Source organism: Carettochelys insculpta, chromosome 2 (genome assembly GCF_033958435.1).
Source record: "Carettochelys insculpta isolate YL-2023 chromosome 2, ASM3395843v1, whole genome shotgun sequence".
In the NCBI taxonomy this organism is placed as follows: domain Eukaryota; kingdom Metazoa; phylum Chordata; order Testudines; family Carettochelyidae; genus Carettochelys; species Carettochelys insculpta.
In genome coordinates this window covers 46,036,667-46,062,469 of record NC_134138.1, presented here as the reverse complement: position 1 = coordinate 46,062,469, position 25,803 = coordinate 46,036,667, and the positions used below count along the sequence as shown (strand labels likewise).

The following is a 25,803-nucleotide window of genomic DNA, read 5'->3' as shown; positions in this document are numbered from 1 at the left end:
CCAACCAAAACAACAGATTCAAAATTTGCAGCCACTATGCTCTCAGATGAACTAACACAGGAAGATGATAAAAGACACTTCTTCCCCAAACCTCTGTCTCCCGTGATTGAACAGTTTTCACCACGTACTCACTCTGAATCTGACCTGTCAGTCCCCATCCTCAAAGGAAACCCTCACAAAACTTGTCTCTTTCAAACAAAAAAGTTGGGAGTTTAAATTCATAACTTTCCTCGACACTAAAATAAATGGTATTAATAGACACTAGATATGTGGCTTATTAAACAAACTGTAGCCTGCTGCACCCCTTTTTGTCTTATGACTGAAGGGGTGTTGATGAGCCATTTCATCACGAATGACCCCTTAGAACAGATGCTAACTACTTATGTTTAACTGTCTGTCTGATCATGCATTTAGCTCTGAGGGAAAGTCTATATTGCACTTTCCTTGGTAACACTTAGCTTTTTAGGGGTGTGAAAAAACCCACACTGACCAACAAAAGTTTTGCCAATGAAAAGTGCCAGTGTGGACAGCTTTTTGTCATGGGGAGAAGCACTTCTGCTGACAAAGCTGTCGCCCCTCAAGTCACATCTAATCTTATCCTGACTTGGGTCTCCAGTTCACTGTAAAATTCTCTCCCCCTCCTCCTAGGGTATGTCTAGACTACAGGGCTTTGTCATCAAAATGGCTGTTTTGTTGACAAAACCCATGAAGTGTCTAGATTCCCAAGTGTGTTTTGTTGACAGTAGGTGGGTTTTTTTGATGGCTGTACCTTGCTTGCCACAAGGAAGAACAACTGTATCAAGAGAGTCTACAAAAATAAGGGTCTGGACATTCCATGGGGCCTTCTACTGAGAGACAAGGCCTCCAGGGCACTGCACAGGTGCACCAGGGGACACCCTGTCCACAGCAGTCAGCACTCTGTGGCTCCTGCCTACAGCTGCAGGGAGCCTGGGAAACCCTGTGGCAGGAAGCTGAGAGCTTGTGAACAGCAGAACTACCCATTGCTGTGCAAACACCTTCGCAGCCACTCCTGTCCAGACAGCGTTCCCCATGGAAGACCAGCAGGGATCCCATGACCCACCTGGGCCCTCGAGGGCCTAGCCTGAGGGGTCCCAGGAGCCACCCTGGGGCAGCAAGAGGCAGGCCCCCTCCTGGACTGGAGCTAAGGTCCAGGCCATCTGGGATCTGTGGGGGGGAAGAGGAGACCCTCCAAGATCCCAAAGCGAAGCTCTGCAACACCCCCATGTATACTTGGATGGCCACCACCCTGGCCAAACACATGGAGCACATCTGGGCGAAGGTAAAAGAACTGTACTAGGGCTATGTCCCAGCCCAGGATGCTGCCTGACGCTCCGGGGCAGGACCCCTACTACAGGGAGCTGCACAGCATCCTGGGGGAGGGGACACATCCCTGCCATACCACAGCATAGGCATATTGCTCAAGCCCCCCACCACAGCGGGAAGCCCTGGAGGAGGAGGCCTTCAAACCTCAACCCCCATCAGAGCCAGAGCCAAAGATGGAGTTAGAGGCCAGTGGCAGTCTCTATATCATCCTGGACTCAGTCTGCAGCAGCCAGACTACATTCAGGGCATCATCAGAGCTGGGCAAAGGTCCCTCCTGTGAGTACCCTTCGCGTCCCACACCCCAGACTGTGTGAGGGGGTGGAAGCAGGTGTGACCATCCTGCAGCCATGGCGAGTTCCTCGCAGGTAGCCTCAGGCTCACCCTCCATGAGGAAGGGGAAGACTGTCATTACAAGGCTCAGCAGCTGCTGAAACATCTCTGCATGGGGCTGCTCTGGCACATGGCTCTCTGGAATGAGCTGTGTCATCCAAAAAGTCGTGAATCCCTGCTCTAGCTGTGGTGTTCCTTGAGCAGATAGGCATGCGGGCAGCATAGGCAGGGAATTGGTGTCTGGGGGAGTCTCTTTAAGGGTGATCTTGCTGGGGCTCCTGGAAGGAAATGGTGGCCTGCAATCCTATCTGCTGTGGTTCTCAGTGGCCATTTTGCCAATGGCCGGTAGAGTGGCCAGGCACTCTGGCCACACTCTGTCGACAGAGCGGATCACTCTTTTGATCCTCTCTGTGGTCTGGATGCACTCAGTTGACCAAAGTTTTGTTGCAAGATATCTTCTGACACAAACTTCTGCTGACAAATTGCTGTCATTTAGACATAGCCTTAGAGTTTGCGAGGAAATTTCCAAGGCAGTCTGAAGAAAAATATGGATAAGCCCTTCCTCTGTGGAGGGAATTCCATTGTCCTCTTTGGGTAAAAGTATACGCCAGGATGGGGATTGTCACCTGAGCAAGTCACCTGCTCGTGTCCTTTGTAGTCAATCAGCCATTGCCCATTTGCTGGCCTGAATATATAGCAAACATCTTCAGATATGGATTTGTACTCATGCTCATTAAAGGGCCTTTGTCACTTAGGTACTACTATCCCCTGACAAGCCATCCTCTCACAATATGGTAGCCAAAACTCCTGTTGAGGTCTTCATGAAAAACAAAACATTTGGAATACAAATATGTAGATAATACAGGACTCATAACTTCAAATATAAAAATTATAGGCACACAAAATCAGATTTACAGATCCAGCCAATTATACCATTGAAAATGATAAGCTTACAAAAGGCATTTTGTCTTATGCATATCTGAGGTATTCATATTTATATTGGTAACCCATTTTTCATAAAGCCTAAGGGGTGTGTCCATTATAGGCTCAATAAAAGATATTATCTTGCCTTGTCTATTTAAAAATATGGTGCTTCTGTGCTTTGAAATCTGTGACATTCTGCTACAACAGAAGATCTGAATGCAAATACAATGAAATTATGAAAATAGCCTTGGCCCCAGGTACTCACCTAAAAATATGATTCCAAAATTATGTCAGTGGTTCCACAACTGAAGGTGCGTGGAGACAAAACACATCTCCCTTTGCTGGCACCCTGCCCTGACACCACTTAAGATTCGTTTGCTTTTGGAACTGGTAGAAATTTGTTTGTTGTCAGATTCAAAAAGTGTTGCTTAGTTTGGCGTACATGACTCACTTTCATAGAATCATAGGGTTGGAAGAGACTTCAGGAGGTCATCAGGTCCAACCCCCTGCTCAAAGCAAAATAATGGTATTTAGAATTCTCTCAAAGTTAGCCCATAAAATGTCTAGAACATCATAATTGTGAAAACTGGCTTGTGTAAAACATCTCTGTATTTTGGCCCCAATTCAGCAGACCACAAGATCTCCTAAATATCTTCTATCATTCTTATACAGGTGTCTGAGTCCCAAGTAAAGAATATGCTTAAGTGCTTTGCTCATGTGGGGCCCTAACCATCAGTTGGTACATTTTATATCTCAGGGATGGGCAATAGTCTTTGATGGGGTGGGGGCACTACAAGAGTTTGGTAAGTGGTCAAGGGCCTTACTTTTCAGTACGGGGGGTGGGATCTGGGGTGCAGGGTGGATGCAGAAGGAAGTTCAGGAGAGGGACCAGAGGAACAGGAGGGAATGTGGAGTCCGAGATGGAATTTGGGTGAAAGAAGGGGTTGTGACGTGGGTCAGGGTATTGGATGCAGGGTCTAGGAGGGGGTTTGGTTGCAGGAGGGGATTCTGGCCTGAGGGAGGGAAGTAGAAGTGGGTGCAGGGTCGGAGAAGTTGTGACCTGGAGGTGGAGGTAGGAGAGGTGCAGAAGTTTGCTTAGTGACATTTCAATTCATTCAAGGCATCCTTCAGTCTGCGTAGACTATGGCTCGTGCCCTTCGTAACTCCGTTTAAGATCGTAATTTGCAGCGTTGACTGTGACTGTGGAGGCCCACACGAGAGTGACAGTCCTTGCTACATTTGCTGCATATGTAGTGATGTACAGCAGAGGATTAGGATGCAGGAGAAGAATCTGACCTGGGGGAAGGTATGTAGGTGAGGGTGCAGAGTCTGGAAGGGCGTTGGATGTGGTGCTAGAGGCAGGCTCTAGCTGGAAGATTCTTACCTAAGCTGTGACAGACCAGCAGTACTCTCAGGCTGGCTTCCCTGTCTGCCAGCAGCTCCAGCCCACTGGCTGTTTAGTGTGGCTCTCTCTGCTGGGGTGAGGGCTTTGCCCACTGCCTCCACCCCAGCAAAATCTCTCAGCTTCTATTAGCCAGTTTCTATTGGCCAATAGAAGGCAGGAAATTTTGCTGGCGACAGTGGCAGCATCCAAAGTTCTACCCCCTCCACAGCACAGAGTTACAGGGAGCATCCAGCTGCTTTGAGTGGCGCTGCTTCCTACTGCAGAGGCAGGCCGAAGATAGGGTTAAAAGGTTTGGCAGGCTGGATGTGACTCACAGGCTGTATCTTGCCTGCCTCTGCTCTATATATTGCAGCTTCTGATAATTTTAAAGAATGCAGTGATGAAATGACCAGGTATTTGTGAGAGTCATCTTCACAACTGTCCTGTTCCTATCCTCGATATTTGATACACACACAAAGCAGGCAATAGTTCCAAATCATCTCAATCTTTGTTTAAAAATCAGTCAGCTCTTGTGATCCTCATCTATGGCTCAGTTTAACCACCAGCATAGCCTGTGAAGCTTTTAATGTCCATTCCACTGTTTTATTGGCAAAGGTGTACGTACTTGAAAATCTCATTACTCCATGCTGAGCTCTTTATGGGGGAAGAGGATGTTAAGTGTTCTGTTATGCGATTAGTCACTTATATGCTACAGCAATGACAAGTGCCAGACAGTTCTATAAATAAATAAGTTAGATTTTATTTTGCCTTATTTACAACCCTTCTCTCTTGTTTTCGAGGCCACAGAGTGAGTAGATTTAAATGAAGTCTGACTAAAAGTAATTTAGCTTGTGACTTCTGGGGGCTTGTTTCTTATTTTGTTTTTGAAGAGAGGAAGGGGTAAAATCACTTGAAGTTTTTCAATGGGGAAATTTTTCATTTCTTTTAAATTGAGTTTTGTCTTCACTTTTGATTGATTCCTGGGAGATATGGGGTGTCTGGGGTAGAGGTAGTACGTTTGACTCTCTGGCAGCTGTGCCTTTTCAGGTGGATGGAAGCACTGGTCCTCACCCACCACTCAGCTCTCACTGTTGGCTCCTAGTAGCTGTTATGGATTACAGCAACGCCATCCCCCGGCCAACTGCATCAGCTCGCAGGCGAAACACAGTGACGGGGGGGGGGGTCTGGTCTGTCTCACATACCGACCTTATGGAGGGGCTTGTTCCTTCTCCCTTCTAATGCACAGTCTCAACGGCAGACCAAGAGGTGTGGTGCTGCAAATCGACAACTCCTGTGAAGGCGGAGGAAGACGCCCCACTGCCTTGTGGGTTATCCTGGGAAGGAGCAAGGCTAAGGGAGTAAACCCTGACAGAAAATCCAGAGGGGAGTCCTAAGGCGGTTCTGTGTCAACTTCTGGCACTGTTCCGGCAACTCCTGCAGCTGAGCTGGTACCAAACGTAGAGGTTATCCTTTCCTTCGGACTATATCAGTAAAGCTGAGAGGGGGGGGCCTGGTGTCTGGGCAGCCCAGGGTGTCCATAAAAATTGCCCAGGCTCGCACCTGGAGAGGTACTCCAGCATCGCTTAACAGTGTTGAACCAACACGGGAGGCAACAGATACCAGTTATAAGCTCTTGCTCAATTGGCGTAGAGAACAAGTGCCAGCGGTTGCTTCCGACAGTGGGAGAGATCATCACATCTCATTGGACAGTCACCGCCTGCCTTAAGCTGGCCAGCCCCCAGCCAGTAGGGTACTGTCTCACCACAGTTCACTTGCCTCACTGGGTGCATGAGGCTTAAGGTTCCCAAACCTGACAAGTGACTGAAATGAGCACCTGACAAACTAACAAGAAAATTATTAAGAAAAGGAAATCATCAAAGTTTCAAGCTTGCTTGTTGGAATATATGGACCATGTTGACCAGTTTGACTGACGATCTTCAGGACATCAGCGACACCAGAAAGACCACTGCCATCAACGAGGAACTGAAGAGGCTCCAAGTTGACATTGCCACTTTGCAGGAGCTTCGGGATCCCTAAAAGAAAAGGACTACACCTTTTTCTGGCAGGGCAAAGCCCAAGAAGAACCCAGGGAGCACGGTGTTGGCTTTGCCATCAGAAACACCCTTCTGCAAATGGTGGAACTAGTCATGGGTAGATCAGAAAGACTCCTTCACGTCAAACTTCAAACCTGCGCCGGTCCCGTCCACCTGATCAGCGCTTATGCTCCAACCCTGAACGCCACACCAGAAGCAAAGGACAAATTCTATGACAAGCTTAGTGCCGCCATAGTGCAAATAACTGCTCGTGAACAATTGTACCTTTTGGGTGACTTCAATGCAAGATAGAGCCAATCGTGACTCATGGCCCTCTTGCCTAGGTCACTTTGGTGTGAGAAAAATGAATGACAACGGACAGCGTCTCCTCAAACTTTGCACGTACCACAATCTGTGCATCACAAACACATTTTTCCAAACCAAGCCACAGCACAGAGTGTCATGGAGACACCCACTCTCGAAACACTGGCACCAATTAGACTTGGTCATCACCAGATGCGACAACCTCAAAAACGTCCTCCTGACACGCAGCTACCATAGTGCAGACTGCGATACAGATCATTCGCTAGTCTCCAACCTCGAGCTGAGACCCAAGAAGCTGCACCATTCTAAACCAACTGGAAGGCCCTGCATTGATGCCAGAAAGACAGCAAACTCAGAAAAAGCTGAAATGTTCAGAGAGACCCTTGAGGAGAATCTGCGCAGCAGCCCGGGGGTGCTGATGGAACATCCAGATGGCAGCATCTGAGGGACACAATCTACAATACGGCCTTGTCAGTGTTTGGAAGAAGAGCTGGAAACAGAAACGACTGGTTCGAAGCTAACTCCGATGAGATGATTTCAGTCATTGAAAAGAAGCACGCTGCACTTCTGGAGTACAAATGCTCACTGAGTCAGAGTACCCAGCAAGCACTCAGAGTAGCCAGAAAAATAGCACAGCAGACAGCCAGGTGCTGTGCCAACAACTACTGGCTTAAGCTATGCAGCAGTATCCAGACCTGTGCTGACTCTGGTAATCTCAGGGGAATGTACGAGGGCATAAAGAAGGCAATGGGACCCATCCAGAACAAGATGGCACCTCTGAAATCCAAATATGGTGAAGTCATCACTGACAAAGCCAAACAGATGGAGCGATGGGTCGAGCACTGCTCCGAGCTGTACTCATGCGAGAACACTGTAGTTGATACAGCCCTCAACGCTGTCGAGCTCCAGTCAGTCATGGACGAGCTGGACCAGGAACCAATAGTGGTCGAATTGAAGAAAGCTACTGACAGCACTGCAGCAGGAAAGGCCCCAGGCCAGGATGGTATACCACCAGAGGTAATCAAGTGTGCCTTGGACACACTCCTGGAACCCCTGCGTGAGCTGCTGTGCCTGTGCTGGAGAGAGGGTGAGGTTCCACAGGGTATGCGGGACGTCAACATTGTAACCTTGTATAAGAACAAAGGAGACAAGTGACTGCAACAATTACCATGGAATCTCCCTCCTAAGTATCACTGGTAAATTGTTCACTCATGTCATCCTCAGCAGACTCCAGAAGCTCGCTGAGAGGGTGTATGCTGAATCCCAGTGCGGATTCTGCGCTGAGAGATCTACCGTTGACATGATCTTCTCCCTGAGGCAGCTGCAGAAGAAATGTAGAGAGTAGAGGAAGCCACTCTATGTTGCCTTCATCGACCTGACCAAGGCTTTCGACTTGGTCAGTAGTGATGGACTGTATAAATTGCTCCACAACATAGGCTGTCCACCACGGCTACTCAAGATGATCCAATCTTTCCACAAAGACACAAGAGGAGCCATCCAATATGACGGCACATCATTGGATGCCTTCAGCATCAGGAGTGGCGTCAAACAAGGATGCATCCTTGCTCCGACATTGTTCCGGATCTTCTTCACACTCCTCCTGAACAGAGGGCATCTTTTTGCACACAAGATCTGACAGAAAACTGTTTAATCTTGCAAGGCTGAAGGCTAAGTCTAAGGTGCAGGAAGTGCTCATTAGAGACATGCTGTTCGCAGACAACGCTGCTGTAGTGACACACACAGAAGGCCAGCTTCAAAAACTGCTGGATCAGTTCTCCAAAGCATGCAAGGACTTCGGGCTTACCATCGGCCTGGAGAGACAAACGCACTTGGTCAGGACGTTGCTGAACCTCCATGAATCAGGATTGACAATTACATGCTAGAGGTCATCCACAAGTTTACTTACCTCGGGTCCACCATCACTGACACCCTGTCACTGGAGTCTGAGCTAAACAGGAGGATTGGAAAAGCAGCCACAACTCTGTTCAGACTTAGCAAGAGAGTGTGGAACAAGAACAAGCTGTACACTCACACCAAAATGCAAGTCTACAGAGCCTGCATCCTCAGCACCCTCCTCTACGGCAGCGAGTCTTGGACCTTGTACGCCCACCAGGAAAAGAGGCTGAATGTCTTTCACTTGCGCTGCCTCAGGTGCATTCTTGGGATATCATGGAGGGACAGAGTGCCCAACAATGCCATCCTCGAGCAAGCTGGAATTCCAACCATGCACACCCTCCTCAGGCAGCGGCAGCTCCACTGGCTTGGCCACATCCACAGGATGAATGATGGAAGGATCCCAAAAGACATCCTGTTTAGTGAGCTAGCCTCTGGCAAAAGACCTCCCGGACGCCTCCAGTTGTGCTACAAAGACGTCTGTAAGAGGGACCTCAAGGAGGTAGACGTCGACCCAGATATTTGGGAAGAGCTGGCAGACGACCGCAGCAGCTGGAAGCAGGAACTACAGAAGGGCCTTCAGAAGGGCAAGATGAAGACCAGATAGCTGGCAGAGGAGAAGCGAGCCCGTAGAAAGAACAGCAAGGACCTGCCAGACACCCACTACATATGCAGCAGATGTAGCAAGGACTGTCACTCTCGTGTGGGCCTCCACAGTCACAGTCAACGCTGCAAATGACGATCTTAAATGGAGTTATGAAGGGTGCGATCCATAGTCTACGCAGACTGAAGGCTGCCTTGAATGACTGAATGATTGATTCTTGAAAATGTTTCCCAGATCCCATCTGCCGTCCTCATCATTTCTTATTTGCTGACTTTGCCTTTTAGCGTATACTGTTTTGCATCTGCTCACGTTTTAATGACACCTTATATATTATTTTGGTTGTGTCCGTCCATCTGTCTGTCCAGGCAAGGCTCAACCATGTTCCCTCCTGCACCTGCCAGCCCCTCCCCTGGCCAGCGTGAGGCCTGCTTAGCCCACTGACGGCGCCCCCCCTCCACTGTGTCAGCCCTTTACCCAACCAGTGCAGGGCCCAGCCCAACCCTCCAATGCCCCACCACACACACCATGCCAGCCTCAGCCCCTCAATGGAGCATGCCCCTGACAAGGTGCCAACTGCTCTCCCACCGAGCACAGGGCCTGGCCCAGCCCCCCAACAGAGCCTTCCCCCCCAGCACCATGCTAGCCCCAGCCCCTCCCCTGGCCAGTGTGTCGCCTTGCCCTCCCCCCTCTCCCGCAACAAAGCCTCCACACACACACTGTGCCAGCCCCACCCGTTCCTTGACCAGCGTGTGGCCTGGCCCAGCCCCCAACAGAGCTCCTCCCCCAGCCAGCGTAGGGCCCAGCCCACATGCTTTGGATGTGTATCGCAACAAATTTCTGTCTAGAACTTTCTTTGAGCCCAACTTCCGCTTGCAAGTGGATTTGCAACCAGGCCTCTTGTTGTATGACACTTGTTCGGTGGGCTTCTTTTCACACAGGAATGAAGAAATGCCTTGACCATTCCTTGTTGAAATATTTGATTTTCTGGGTGAGTAGTTTGAGAGGCCTCTATGTTTACTGTAAGACTGTGAAGTCCTTTTTTTGTTACACTCTTCACTAGTGCCCTCTGTTTTGATTTGCCATTGCATAAGTTCTTGTCACACCAACATAGTGTGCATTTGATCTTCCCATAGTGGTTTGTTGATTCAAGATTTACAAATTCAGAATATTCTATAATAATAACAGCAAAATACTGTGCGCATGAATTGTAACAAATAAGTTGGTGAATTAACTTAGTTCAGAATTAAACACATAGGGCTAGCTATAGAACAGTGAGTTCAAAGACTATGTTATAAACCTTGTATCCCTGCCTTCATATCTGGCTTGGATCCCAAGTGAAATGAGGTTGTGATCTCAGTCTGGTCCAGAAAAGACATAAAATTACTGCATAATTTGACTTGTCTTGGTGCACATGCATAAGTGTTATTCCTTACTGTGGCTCTCCTAATATGCTGTCTTGGTTCTCTCTCTGAATATAGAAAATGATATCTCAGCTTTGCTTTGCTGTTTTTCATAAATCATATGTGTGTGTATAAAAGCTAGATTTCCAATACCAATGGTAAACTCAAACTATTTTAAAGGGAGGTGAGCATTTTGGATTGAGAATTTTAGAGTAATTTATTGATTGGTTGCTTGACATATAATGAAGCTATTACATACTATTGTGTCTACTAAAATGAGTCACTTTCATTGACTGTACTACAAAGTTGTTTAGGTAATAACCACTATGTAGACTTTTCTGTTGATGACCTGACGGTATCTAACCATTATATAATTGTGCTCTTGCATCTGCTGTTTTCAGTAATTAATATAATGTTAATTATATGCTACCTATTGGCAAAGGCTGAATTTAAAAAGAAATTTTCTGCTGTTGATATTGAAATGAAAATAAAGTATACCACTGAGTAGCAGGTGTTAACCCACACTAAGAGCCTGCTTGCTCATCTGCTAGACTTTCTTCTACCAGCGATCTCAGTCCTCCATCAGTATCATCATCACCACCTTGACTAGATGACTCGTTAGGGCAATCGTTTTGTAGTTCTTGCACTCCAAAGGACTTTCTTTCTTATGTATTCACTAGCACAGATCTTTTCCATTACTTAGGTGTCTTCCCTTCTTTCCATGCTATATTACATAGTCAGTGTATTTCCTGAATCATACTTTCTCCACCATATTTGATCATCTCTCCCGTGATCTTATAATTTCCAGGGCTTTTGTTGTTCTTTAGTTATTTCACTGCTCTTTCTACTTCCTCCTTCGAAATATTGGTCTCATTCTCAATGCTTGGTGGTGATATCTCTTTCAGTTGTTCAATCAGTCCCCCTGAGGCACTCAGTTCCAACTGTGCTTTTTACAGATCAGTGCAATATCTCATCCATCACTGCACAACCTTGTCCTTCTTCATGAGCACCTCTTCATTCTCATCTTTGATTGCAATCTGCTTCAGCTGCCACTTCCTATTAATATTCCTGATAATCTTAAACACCTGCCTGGTCTTACACTTGATCTAATACCTCTCTGTATCTTCACACTGCTCCTCTAACCATTTCAACTTATCAGCCGTGTCTACACGTGCATGCTACTTCGAAATAGCGGCACTAACTTCGAAATAGTGCCCGTCACAGCTACACGTGTTGGGCGCTATTTCGATGTTAACATCGACGTTAGGCGGCGAGACGTTGAAGCCGCTAACCCCATGAGAGGATGGGAATAGTGCCCTACTTCGAAGTTGAACGTCGAAGTAGGGCACATGGAGACGATCCGCGTCCCGCACCATCGAAATAGCGGGGTCCGCCACGGTGGCCATCAGCTGAGGGGTTGAGAGACTCTCTCTCTCCAGCCCCTGCGGGGCTCTATGGTCACCGTGTGCAGCAGCCCTTAGCCCAGGGCTTCTGGCTGCTGCTGCTGCAGCTGGGGATCCATGCTGCATGCACAGGGTCTGCAACCAGTTGTCGGCTCTGTGGATCTTGTGTTGTTTAGTGCAACTGTGTCTGGGAGGGGCCCTTTAAGGGAGCGGCTTGCTGTTGAGTCCGCCCTGTGACCCTGTCTGCAGCTGTGCCTGGCACCCTTATTTCGATGTGTGCTACTGTGGCATGTAGACGTTCCCTCGCAGTGCCTATTTCGATGTGGTGCTGCCCAACGTCGATGTTGAACGTCGACGTTGCCAGCCCTGGAGGACGTGTAGACGTTATTCATCGAAATAGCCTATTTCGATGTCGCTACATCGAAATAAGCTACTTCGATGTAGGCTTCACGTGTAGACGTAGCTATCCATTGCAGCCGCTTTTCTTACCTCATTGCATTTCACTCTATATTGCTCTTCCGCCCTCTCAGAAACATCCCTTCTGAGCTTCAGTGTTCTCTTCTCTTGGAACAACTTCAGCGTCTCCTGAGTAATCCACTTCTTATTGATCTTCTCTTTTTCTGTAACCGTCTGTTCAATTGCCTCTTCTGTTGCTGTGGCTATCCCTTCGACTCTCTTATCTAGGTCTTTCACTGTGCCCACATTCCTGATCTTCTCTTTTGAGCTCTGCTTCATACTCAATCCCTATTTCTTCCTTGCCTAGCCTCACCGTGTCTCTTTGGTTCTTGAACTGTCTTATACTTTCTCTTGAGTTTCATCTTGATGTTTGCAATCACTAGACTGTAGCCTGAGTCCATATCCACTGCTTGAAAAGTTCAGCACTGCTGTACCAATGTTGCCCATCTTCTTATCAAAATCATATCTATCATGTTCTTGGAGTTCCCATCCTTTGATTGCCATGTCCACTTCTTACACATCTTGTGTTGGTATCACACGTTGTAGATCACCCTCTTGTGCTCCGTAACAAACTCTAGTAGTTTGTCACCTTGTTCGTTTCTTTCTCCATATCCAAACCTTCCCATGACTCTCTTCCAACCTTCATTATCTGTTCTGACCTCCTTTGATGATCAACACATCTGTCTTCAGTATCTCCTCCAGCTTCTTTGTGAAGTGTTTATAAAATAGCTGAATCTCGTCTTTCATACTAGCTGACGTGGATGCATACACCTGAATGACTGAGACGTTGAATGGTTTTGCTTCAAATCTTGCCACCATCTTTTTCACACTCACCAGTTTGTATCCTAACAATGCTCCTCTAGCTCTTTTGCTAAGAAGGAACCCAACTCCTGCCTCATGCTTTGTTTCATTCCCTGACCAAATGACTTCACAACTGCACATCTCTCCTGATGCCATCCAACACATCTCTGCTAGTTCAAGTATATTGCATCAGCATCTCTCCATTTCCTTTTGAAGCAGCTTTAATTTTTGTGGTGCCCACAGCATGCAGACATTCCACGTTCCGATTGATAGTATATGCATTAGTTGTAATGTAGCATATAGCAGGTAACTTTTGTTTCAAACTTGGTGCCCAGACCAGTTTGTGGAAAAATACAGGCATCCCAAAATGGAGTCCAGAATCATGTGAGCTGATCACATGTGCTTGCATACTTTAAGTCATAGCAGCCATTACTTAACAGGCTCCCTGGAGCTTTCTCAGAAAAGCTTACCAAGTTGGTGGAGAAGTTTCTCCTAAAGTGTATAAGGCCCTCATAGCTTGAATAAGGCCCTCATAGCTGACTATTTGACTGAAATCATTTTGCCTAATGTGTATACCAAGGTGTGATTATGTGTGAAATATAGCTACATAGTCAATATTCAAACTTTATATACAAAAATGATGCATTCATACAAAGATGGTAATCATATTCAGCAAGTCATGTCTTTTTAACAATACCTTACATTACCCATCTTGTAAACATACATCACAGTTGTTCCATAATTTATATCATAATAATATTACTAAGAAGTATGGAGTGTGTGACAGTCCCCTCTATACCTTATGAAATTTGCTTACGAATATGCATAACTCAAAGTTACTTTATGCAAAACAGTTCATGTAACATAATCTATTTTATGGTTAAAATCTATATATCCTAATTTTGCACATGTATCATTCTTGTATGTGAAGTTAGAAACTTGTGGATCTGTTTATAATTCTAAATTTGCTCATGGGGGCAATTACTGGTGCCTGGGAGATGTAATAACTCTGATCAACTCAATGACCTGTCAATGGCCTTGTTTGTCCTGTAAACTCAAATGGTGTCTGGTTTTAGAAAGAAATGTGGCCATACCACCTGGTGCTGGAATCCATTTTGAATGTGGTATTTTTCCAGTGGGTGCCAAACAAAGGAAAGTCTATTCAATCAACAGGAAGCAATCAGCTTTTGTCTTCAGCTGGCTTTTGAAACTGCCCGGCATGTCCCAAGAAAACTGTAGACCCAGATCACAGTAAACATCAATTCTATTTAAACAAAAAGCAGTCAAGTAGCACTTTAAAGATTAGCAAAATAATTTATTCGGTGAACTTTCGTGGAACAGACCCACTTCTTCAGACCATAGCCATACCAGAACAGACTCAATATTTAAGGTATCTGTTCTGATATGGCTATCATCTGAAGAAGTGGGTCTGTCCCACAAAAGCTCACCTAATACATTATTTTGCTAGTCTTTTAAGTGCTAATTGACTGCTTTTTGTTTTGATAGTATATAGACTATCATGGCTCCCTCTCTGTTACAATTCTATTTAGAGTAAAAATTTGCATGTAACTTATGTCTTAGTTCTTAGAACTAGGTAAGCATATTTTGTTCATTTTAATCTTGTAGCTTACTTTGATCTTCCTGTTTTCACTTACAACCGTTTATATCCTACGTCTTATATTTAATAAAGACACTTTTATTTATCACCAAGCCCATGTAAATAATTGATAGCTGGAAGTGGGGACAGGGGAGCAGCAGCAACCGGTGTGCATATTGCTCTTTCATTGGTAAGTGAGGCTGACTTGACCTTATGAGCTTTCTCTGTGCAAAAGTTTTCCACAGAGTAAGGAGGATTTGTTTGGGCTTTTATTCCTTCTTGGGGGTTGGTTTCCTCAGCAATGAGCCCTCCTGGAGCTGAACTGTTTCAGTGTCAGTGCTGCTCTGAAGAAGGGGGGTAACCCCAACTCTGCCTTGTGTGGTGGAGACCAGAGGATCTGACCCAGCAGGATAGGGTGATGGGGAGCCTCAGAGAACAGGGTGACAGTGGCATGCTTAGTATGCTGGGGTACCACCCAAAGGGATTTCTGTGATTGTACCCCATCATAGGGTGTAGTGTCATAAATATATTAACTATTTACTAAATTCCACTGAAAGTACTTATGTCATGTATTCAATATGTGCAACCTCCTCCTCTTATGACTGATTTTTGAATGTGCTTTAAATTTACATAGCTAAACATACTCTAATAAATTGCTTCTGGCATATAGAGGTTATTCAGCAGTCAATGTTGGTACAGCTTTGTTTAAATGAACTTCTAACTTCACTTAAGCCTGTAGAAGTGAGTAATTGAGGTAAGAAAAGGTGCCAAAAACTTTAAAAATCACCCATAAAGACTATGTCACTGGGTTTAGCAAGGACTAATTTCAAGTTGATGGTAATGTGCTGTTTTTTGCAGTAAGGCTGTAAATTGCATTTCAAGGTAGACAAATTGCAGTTCTGTTAATTACATTTTATTATAATGATTGATGGTATTGGTAGGCTTTGAAATTGCTTAAAAGTTGGAAGTATACAAATGAGATGTTTCAACTGATACCTATACATACCATGGCTAAGGAAACTAAAATTCAGCATTTCATTGCAATCCTGGAAAAACATGAATTTTATGTTTTTGTTTTTTTAATTGAAGGACTTCAGGATTTTTTTCATGGAAAAGTAGGATCCCTGCACGTAAAGCTTACATGCACTCAATCTGTATGACTCACACAAACACCAGGAGTAGAAAAAACTACACTGAAATGTTCAATATACATACCTGCAAGAAGCCACGTGCATGCAGAGAAATAGCACAGTTTCAGAAGTTGGCAGAGCTGTAAATGTTGATGAGGGCAAACTGTGGTCAGCACTGATAAAACTAAACTCATATTTACTAGTGTGGAGAAAGCCAGAGAGAGCTACTTGTGAAAAGAATGCTTTAAAACTTCCTGGGTATTAACTGCAAGATGCTGGCTGTATTAAATTTTTGAACCTTTCTGAGAATGTGAGGTCACACTGTCCCTTTACGACATTTTAAAATTGTAATTAAAAATATGTAATGAGTTATGGCCTTGACTAATGCATTTGGAAAACTGTTAAGTAAGGAAGTGTGCCACAAAATAGATTTCTGTTCCCTTTGCTGTAGCCCATGGGTGTCCAACCTTTTGGCTTGCCTGGGCCGCTTTGAGTGAAGAGGAATTGTCTTGGGCCGCATATAAAATATATAATATAGTTAATGTATATAAATCACATAATAATGTTAAAAGTTTACAATCTTGTGGGGCCGCATTACTAGCTGTCCAGGGCTGCATGCAACCCGCGGGCCATGGGTTGGACACGCCTGCTGTAGCCCATGTATCCATTCACACTTCTCTGTCCCGTATTTGCTGCTTTATTGAAGTCATTCCTTTTCTGTTAGCTCAATATTCAGTTCCATTTCTCATACTTTTAATTGCAGTCATTTCAATACCATTTTAACCTACTTTACATTTTAAAAATGTTCCTGAATTCATCATAATTGTGGTTTTGCGGTAGTTCGCTGTATGGGAGTTAGGCCATAGTGGTGTGAAACAAAGCAACGTGTGTCATCTTTTATAATAGTTATTTTTAATTAAAATATCTGCATCCCGGATATTACCTCCTTATTCTGATACACTTTCCTTCCAAAAGTCGCATCTTGTTAAGGGGGTGAAAGTAATTTTTGAATCTGCTATATAGGAAAAATCTTTCCCTGCACTGCTCGTACTTTAAATGTGGAAAGTAGCTTCATGCTTCCATTTCAACATTCTAGCTGAAAAGAACATCTAGAAAATAACCATCTTTACTTCTTATGTTAGTATAATATACTAAAAGAATGATTATATTTGTTGTCCTGCCATAAAACATATTGGTGGTTTGGTAAACTAAGGCAAACAGACTCATATAACTATCAACTTGTCTTCCTCTTCACTGCAAACTCAAATGCACTAACTAGATTCAAGAAAAAGAATGGCTCTTTATTTATATTTTTCAAAAGGCCTGAGAGCTTGGTGCCAGAGGAAAGTGCAGCCTTTTCCAAGGGCAAAACCCAGTGGAGCAGCTGAAATCCAAAGAACTATCCCAAATGAGGTCACTGCATCATCTTGTTCTTATTGTGTGTGTTTTAAATATGTACTTGCAGTAAAGCCAAGCACTAGGTAGGTTTCTGTGTCATCTGGACTGAGGGAAGAGAAACTCGGAGTGCTAAATCGCTACTTTTCCAATCAAAACATAAAGTACAACAGAGGCAAGAGCGAGCTGGGACTAATTTAACATCCCAGCTACGCTTCATAAAGTGTTAGAATGAGAAGACATGGTATTTTCTGCTATAGAAGACTTACAATGTTCTCCTCTCTTTCTAGTAATCTTCTACTGAAAGAGAGGAAAGAAGTCCACAAATTAGATTACACAGTCAGAAAAAAAATGAATACTACACTACATGCCTCTCTGCTTATTGCAAGTCACTCAGAAAAGTGAATCTTCAGTAGCAGGCTGAGAGGTGGTGGAAGCTGCACATCAGTCTTTTATATATGTATCTTTTTTATTTGTGGGGGTTTTGTTTTTCATTTACACAAGCTACTAGTAAGGAAATGAGAGCAACAGTATTTGAGAATGTGTATTGTATAACCCCTCCTGTTCACTAGCCCAGTGTGAGGTTATTCTGCATAGGGGAAGCCTTGTGATTTCTTACATAACTAGGGGAGACTTGGCCTGAGGCTCCTTGGTGTGCTCTGCATTGTGTATTAGTGTGTGTGTACCTCAGATCAGACCCACTCAGACAAACCACCAAGAACAGGTTTTATGCTGTAGAAAAGCACAACACAGGTTTACAGTTCAGCAGGCTCTCTTCTCTGCCTGCAGCCTGCATGCTGCTTCAGCTCTATCTCTGCTGAGACCCTGCTGGGGGCACAGGGCACATCCTGGCAGGAACTAGGAAGTTCTTCCAGCATGCCACAGTTGTAGTTCACAAGTTGTAATTCACAACTTGTAGTTCCCAGGGCTGCTGTTGAAATGCACTGGTCCTTGGGCTACAATTGTGTTGCTGTTGAGGCACTGAACTAATTGGATTTCTATTTAAACCACAGATAAGAGACAGCTACATGGTATTGTTCTGTGACGTGCATTTACCTTTGCCCTGTGGTCACTTTAAGAAGAGCACCTTAAATAAGCATTAGCTTCAGTGATTCCATTGTCCAGCTTCTCTCCATCTTCATTCAATGCCTTTCTTTTCAGATGAGAGTCCTGGTCTCTTTCCTGTGTTCCCTACTTCTCTTCCAATAGGCCTCCTCCCTAGGTGACTTCATTCACATGGGCTTTAGCTACCATGCTCAGAGGTGGTTTTGAGGGGCCATGGTCCAGAGCATTAGGTGCCCCACCCCAATCCTTCTGCCTGCGGTTCCCACCTTCCACTCCAGGCTCCTGCTGAAAGAGCAGGGTTGGGTCTTTTCACCACTCCCTGGCAGGAGTGCTGGATGGGTAAAGCAAGACAAGCCATTGTGCCCCTACTCCACTCTCTGGTAGGAGCACAGGGTGGACAGAGTAGATTGGGGTAGAAAGGTGCCCATTTTAAGGGTCCCCAATCTCCTGGGAACCCTAGATTTAGACCCCATTGTCCCAATAGCTAATCTGCCACTGACCATGATTACAGATTAGTCACAAATCTACTCCTCTGTCCTGTGCACTACTGCATCTCCAGCTACCTTTCTAACATTTCCTCTTGGCTAGCCCATCACTTTCCTAAACTAAGTATGTCAACAGTAAACTTCGCATGGTTTGTCCTAAACCCTCCCTATCTCTGTTCCCCTTGTACTCTATAACAAATGAGAAATTCACGGTTCCCTCTTTCTGCCTGCCACTCAGCTCATAGCCTTCAGAATAATATCAGTTTCTCCTTGTGCTTCTCCTCCCCCATTCACACTGTAATGATCAAATGCAGTTTCCCATCCTCTAGTACATGACTTCTAAAATCCAAGCCACCTGCTCTCTCCTTGTTCCTGGAACCCTTACATGTACCTTCCATATCTCATGCTCTGCCTTCTTCTTTCCAGTCTTGCTCCTTTCTAAAGTGTATCCAAAACACTCAATTGAAATAATTTTCCTGTCTTGCCACTTGGATATTGTAATTACCTGTGTCTCACCAAACACACATCCCTGGGCTCTTCCCAGAGTATATTTAAACTTTGTCCTCATTTTCAGAACTCTCTCAAGCACTGCGTATGTCACAATTTTCATTGCCTCCTGTTCCTGATCTTCTCCCCTACATTCTGCCCACCACGCCTCTGGTGAGGTTTTCCCACTCAGGTTAATCCATATAGTGCAACTTCCTCCCTTGTTTCTGAGGTTCAACAATCCTCAGTCTCTTCCCTCAAACCCTTTCAATGCATCTTGGCTGGATTCCTATCACTAATATCTGCTCCAACACTGTCTACTCCTGCTTTTAGGCCAGATCATGAAGCTAAAACAAAATAACCAACTCAAATAAAGCAAAAGCAGACACAAACAAAACAACCAGTGTGATTTACTTTAAAAAACACATTCATGCCACATTCTCCTTTTCCAAACCAAAATGCTGTATGAGTTGGACCTTTCTAATCTGGCACCTTTGGGACCTGACTGGTGCTGGATGAGAGAATTTGTCAGACAACTGGAAGGTCAATATTGTCTAGCAGCACTACCAGTGCTTCACTTAGAAGACATTTAGGGGTAAATTACAGCTAAATAACATCATAGAAGACTGAGAGCCAGGGTTCATGGCTGGAAACAAACTTTGTGGGACCATGGGAAAGTTGGCTACACCCATGATAGATAAGTGGTCATCCAACTAACTAAAATCATGCCAGATTATGGATGTTCCTGGATGAGAGAGTTTCAGATTAGAGAGGTTCAACCTTTATTCCTTTCCCATTTTGGGTATTGATATACCAAAGTTAAGCTTTAAAGAATATAAATATGTAAATGTGTTTTCCATCATGTTCTTTCTCTTTCAGTGGTTTTGACTAACTCATTACATTTCTCAATTCATTTTAAAGAAAAAAGTCCTTTCTCCCACTAGCTAGTTTTCTGCACAGTAATGCAAGAGACTTCTAAAAATCAGAATAGGTGCGATTTCCAAAGATCCCTATGGGACTTAGTCCTATTGATTATCAATGAAAAGTTTCAGTTTTTGTTATTGGGGAAGGGCCTCCCTTCCAGAATGAATTGTATATGCCATATAATTTACAATTTAATATTATCTAGCTTGCTAAATTTATCATACAACCAGAGAAACAGTGGATGCAATTCTAATGTGAACAGATTTTTTTCTCTTTAAAGGGGATAGTTTCCCAGCCTCATTACATGATGCCAAACTCTTTCCTGCACCTGCAATGAATTCTTAACTAGTCATGTGCAAGAGATCTGAGTTTACCTTCAGATTCTAAACTCTTACCCAGGTTCAAAGGATTCCTTTTTTCAAATGTGTCACTGTCATGTGATATCTCAAATGAACACAAATAGGAAGAAATTTCCATCAGATGTTCATTGGGTATTTAATTTAAATTGTTTGTAGTAGGCTGTTTGTGTTAGAGAAACGGCACTATGTACAGCATATTAATTAATTATCTTGAATCTTCAGCACCATGTGTTTGGAAGAAAATAAATGGACCCTCAAACCCCTAGATACAAACCATTAGACAGGGAGAACAGATATCAGTTCTGGGGAACAACAGAATAATGATGGGACACAGATGCAGATAATATGCTCATGTTGGACACGCAGACTTTTTGCTATGTAAGATTATTTGGCTTACCAAATTCAAACCAGTAAAGAGTGGAGTTTCTCCTAATTTACACTTTTGTAAATGAGTAGATGTGGTAGAAAAGTGCTGTGAAAACACCATCTCATTAAAATCACAGTGAGAACCCTTAAAAATTAAATTAGCATTAAATTAAATGCTGTTGCCATCTTACCTACAATGTATGTCTCAGGATATTCAGGCTACCTTAGGAAATGATATAGTTCCAGCATATTCAAAAGAGTTGGACTATTTGAGTGCATTTGGATTTAGAGAGCCTTTCCAACATTTAAAAATGTTTATATTTTCACATACATGAATTATCCTTTTAGTTGTGGTAAATATCTTTCTCCATCTAAGTACATCCTTTGTTCATACCTCTTCCTTTCCTTTCAAGTACACTGTGAAGTTTACAGCAGTGGTTTTTAAATTGTGGGTCGAGACCCCAAAGTGGGCTGCAGCCCTGTTCTAATGGAGTCACCATAGCTGGTATTAGACTTGCTGGGGCCTGGTGCTAAAGCCTGAGCTCATGCTACAGCCTCCCATCTTGCCCCATCTGAGGCTGAAGCCCTTTGGCTTTGATGCCTCGGCCCAAGGCTCAGGCCCTGCTCAGGTGGGTTCAGGCTTTGGTCCCCCTTGCAGGAATAATATAGTAGTAGAATATACATTCCTGTGCAACGTCATTGTGCTACTTGCTTTTTACTGTCATGTAGCCTCTGGAAAGGGAAATGGTAAACCAGAGTATCCATTGCTTGGGTGGAACTCTGTGAAGCTACAGCAGCTACTGGGGAGGCTTGGGGACAAGAGCACTGATGTCAAAGTCTAGGCAACTGGACTGCCAAAAAGGGTGTCTGCACCTGGGATGTGTGCCTGGAGCTCTGGCCCCTAAACTCTGCTTATTCCCAGCAAACTAGCTGCACATGGCATTCGAGGTTTGAGTCCAGTACAGCCTCATGTTGCATTTTCATATGGGAACTGATCCAGGGTTGTAATAATATGTAAAAGGGAATAACAAGCCCATTGAGGTGTATAATGCTTCCAGGTAAAATTCAAGATTAGCATGTAGTGTGCGCATACGTGTCTCCATATTGCTAACAGTCAGGTTTTCAACTAATTATGGTGTAAACCCAGCCATTAATCCATTTGCTTGTAGTGTGAAAGGCCACTCAGAGCAATGGTAATCTTATAAAACTAACTTTTGTGAATATCCACTAAATACTTCTTTTCAGTGTGACAACAGGGCAGGTTTTTAATGGTTTTCATGCAATCATATGGTTTGGTATTAGGTCTGCTCGTATTCCAGCTGAAGTCCATGAGGGCTTTTGGGTTGCTTAAGTGACATAAGAGAGAATGACATCAGTAAGGTTTGCATCTCATGCTCGTGATAGTGTAGTGCTTGTGGCAATTATGGTATTGTACAGTAGAAGAATGCTAAGGAATGCTGACTAACTACACCAGCATACAGGATGTAATAAGACAGAAGTGGTGGCATGAGACTCTCATGCATCTTCAGGCACCCTAAAAATGGGGTAGATTCTAGTGGCTTTTAAAAATTATGCTGATGACTTGGCTCTGTATTATTTCTCCTGTCCAGACAGAGTTGCCAGTTTTGGCTGGACATATTCCTGGAGGTTTCAAAATGTGACATAATCTTTAATTAAAAGTTAATCTTTAATTGCTGGAGACTCCAGGACAGTCCTGGAGGATTGTTAACCATTCCCACTTGTAGAGGAACTTCATGGACAGCAGGGGACACAGCAAGCCTCTGGTGGACAGCATTTGCTGTGCTCTGGGGAGAGAGGGAAAATTCTATTTCCACCCATCAAAAGAGTCCCCTGCACGAAGCCCGTTTACAGAGGCTTTCCATGGTGGACCCAGGCTTGGCCCTCAGTGGGGTATTTTAGGATTAGTTAAATAAAATCAATTTTCAAATATAATGTCTATTTACTACTTTATCCTGAACCTTCAGCACCATTTGGAAAATGACAGACTGTGTTTTGGTGTGGATTTGGGACCAGAATGTGATTTGTGTCTTAGACCAGTGGTTCTTCAGCTTTCCAGACTACCTGATCTGTCTTTAGTACACCAATTTTCACCTCACGTAAATATTACCTATGAATGGCTATACCAGATTTAATTCCATAAATCAAGGACCACAGTGTATATCTGCCTGGATCTGTTACAGCAGTAAATGCTTTTTGCAGAGTAGACCCTACTTTTCTCCTTCAGCTGTCAGTGCTGTCGCAGAGTTGTCCTGCACTTGCCTTGCTTTAAGAAGCTTTGCATAAGCTCAACAGCTTGTCGCAAAACTCTATCCTTGTGTCCTTTAGTACTTAAAAGCCTTGGAGGTTTCTCATACAACTCTCATGCCGTATTTTCAATTAAGATGATGTTGATGAGGATCCTTACTGGTAAATCCACTGAAAGTGGTACGGTTAGTTGATTTACTTCAGGCAAGGCAGGAGCAGTAGCAAATGTGCCCAGGCCCGCCGGTGAAGGGGTGGAGGGCAAAGGGGGCTGTTGCCCCAGGGCCTGGCATTTCAAAGGGGCCTGGAGCTCCAGCTGCCACCATTGCTTCTTTGGCAGCAGCAGTGGCCAGAGCTCTGGGCCCCTTTGAAGTGCCATGGCAGCCTTGCTCCAGCTGTGTATAGCTGTGGAAGGAAGGGCAGCGCTGTCGTCTGAGTGGCACTGAAAACTGACTGCCCTTGGCCAGGGGCCCCCCTCCCACCTTGCCCCAGAGCTCGTGGCAGCTGTTGGTGCTCCTGCATGTTGCCATGTAAAAGACCTAGGTAAGGAAGTGACTGTGGACGTGGCAGCACGTCTGTAAGGCCAGGAAAGGCAACTGTCTTCCCACACGAGTGAGGCCGAGACCCCTGCTGGTTCCATGCCTCTGATGCTTTGTTACGGTTCATGCAGGTTCTGTGGCGGTGGAGAAGGCTGAATAGCTTGGAGCCTCCTCAGCCGCCTGCCCTGGAACCTGTATGGCACATACAAGCTTATGTGTCAAACACAGGGCTGCCCTGCTGGCAGGCTGCTGGCTGAGTCCTAGTGCTTGTTGGTCTCCCCGTCTGCGTTCTGGGAGGGGAGCCTCCCTGTTTTCTGTACCAGCAGTGGGGCTGGGTGAATGGACGCTGAGGAGGTGGGAGGAAAGAGGCAGTGGGGAAGATGGAAAGTGAGGGGAGGGGATGGAGAAGAAAAGGGATAGGGGAAATTACAGAGGGGAGGGGTCTAGGAGTCCAGCATTCAGTGTCCTTTCAGCAGCAGCAGGGGCTCCCCAGTTAAGCCTCACCTTGACAAGCCCTGCTCCCCTGGACCCATCAAATGAGCACCACGCACCCAGAGCCCCACACCACTCAGCTCCAGCAAGCTGCACCTGAACTCCCCACCCATCAAGCCCCACTTACCCAACTCCCGCACTTTCCATCAAGTCCCATATTCCCCACCAGCCACTCCAATGAGCTCAACCAGAGTCCTGTTTCCCTACACCCAGAAGCCCCCCCAGCAAGCCCTTGGGCATCCAGATCTCCCACTGATCCAGCCACACCCACAGTGCCTCACACCTGGATCCCCCCACAACTAAGGCCGTCCACACTTTGGCCATGCTGGGCTGAGCCTGCCCAGTCACACCTGGCACAGAGGCACAGAGCCAGCCCCTGCACTGTTTCAGGGTCAGAGACAGCTTCTCTGCTGGGTTCCTACATTAGGGGAACTGGGGTTGTCAGGATGATCTCCCCACCTCAATGCAGCCAGTGGCATGAGTTCCCCATTGCTAGAAATGTGAATATTTGGGGGTTTCTTAATGGACAGCAGATAAGGAAATTAATTATTTTGTGCCCAGTTTCTTTATCTGAAAAAAGGGATAATAATACCGCTTGCCTGCCTCACAGGAGTTTGTGTAAATCCATTGGCTTTGGTTAGGTGATCTGAGGTCAGCAGACAGAAAGTGCTGAGAAGTACAATTCTTTACAATTCCAAAGCCCATCTACTTCATTCATAAAGCAGGCACTGCCACTGGATAACAGGAGAAACTGCAGTGTGGACTTTCTGGGATGATATTGTTAGATATTTATCTAACCTGTTCTTAAATATCTCCAGTGATGGAGATTCTGCCGCTACTGGGGGCAATGTATTCCAGTACGTAACCACCCTGACACGAAATTTTTCCTAACGGTGGCAGGAAGGGAAGGAGGTATTGGTAGGATAGGTCTCAGCTCTTTTCAGTCTCTACTCTTTTCAGTGGATGGGAGATTACATTTGCCTGGTGAGAACAAGGCTGGGGATTTGGTTTCTTCACTCCTGGGGATATTGGATCTGCCAGTCAGGAACATAAAGCTGGCAACATCATGCTGCCTCAGTGGGACATTTTGCCTTTTTGGTTCTATGAGTTGAGTGGGTTCTATTGTTGTTTAAAGAAGCAGCCAGACTATATTTTACTTACAGGATCCATGTCCGTTGGCAATTTTTATTCATTGTCTGAGGCACTTGCTGCTGTTAAAGCAATAAGCACAGGAAGCCCTCAGCTTGTGTGTGTGAAGAAGTGAGAATGAGGTGGAATTCTGTTCAGTCTTATTCTAGTGATTTTCTTCCTGTCAGGAAGCAAATGCCAGGTGAGGGTGAGACCTGACACCTGTTTTTATTGTGTGAAGAAAGGACCAATATTTCTCAGTTAGCTTTAACAAGTGCTTGCTTTTATGTGTTCCCTGGGATCAGTGAGAGGGGTCTGGGGTGTTTGCAAGCTGACTGCCTGTCAGCTATCGGCGTATATAAAAAACCTGTATTTCTTATTCCCAAATTTAGACCTTTTAATTAGGTACCTTCTGCATATCTGCCACATGGTACAAAACTTTTTTTTTTTAAGCAAAAATTGCGGAAAAGTGGAGGGGTTCTTCAACAATAATTTGTTTGTATTCAGGGATTTGGTTGGAAATGGACAAGCATGCAACGAGCAGGGACACAGGATGTTTAGAGAGGGGAGGGGGGAAGAGAGGACGGAGACAGTGGGAAAGGGGCGGGCATAGGCGGGGCCAGGAAAGGGCCACTACTGCTACTTATGACTGTGGAGCCTCTATTGTTTAGGATGGTAG

General features: G+C 45.0%; 1 protein-coding gene across 5 annotated transcripts in view; it reads left to right on the top strand.

Moving 5' to 3' along the window:
* CPQ (carboxypeptidase Q) overlaps positions 1–25,803 on the top strand; it is a 352,558-nt gene that overhangs the window by 236,093 nt on the left and 90,662 nt on the right. The gene's annotated exons all lie outside the window — the stretch shown is intronic.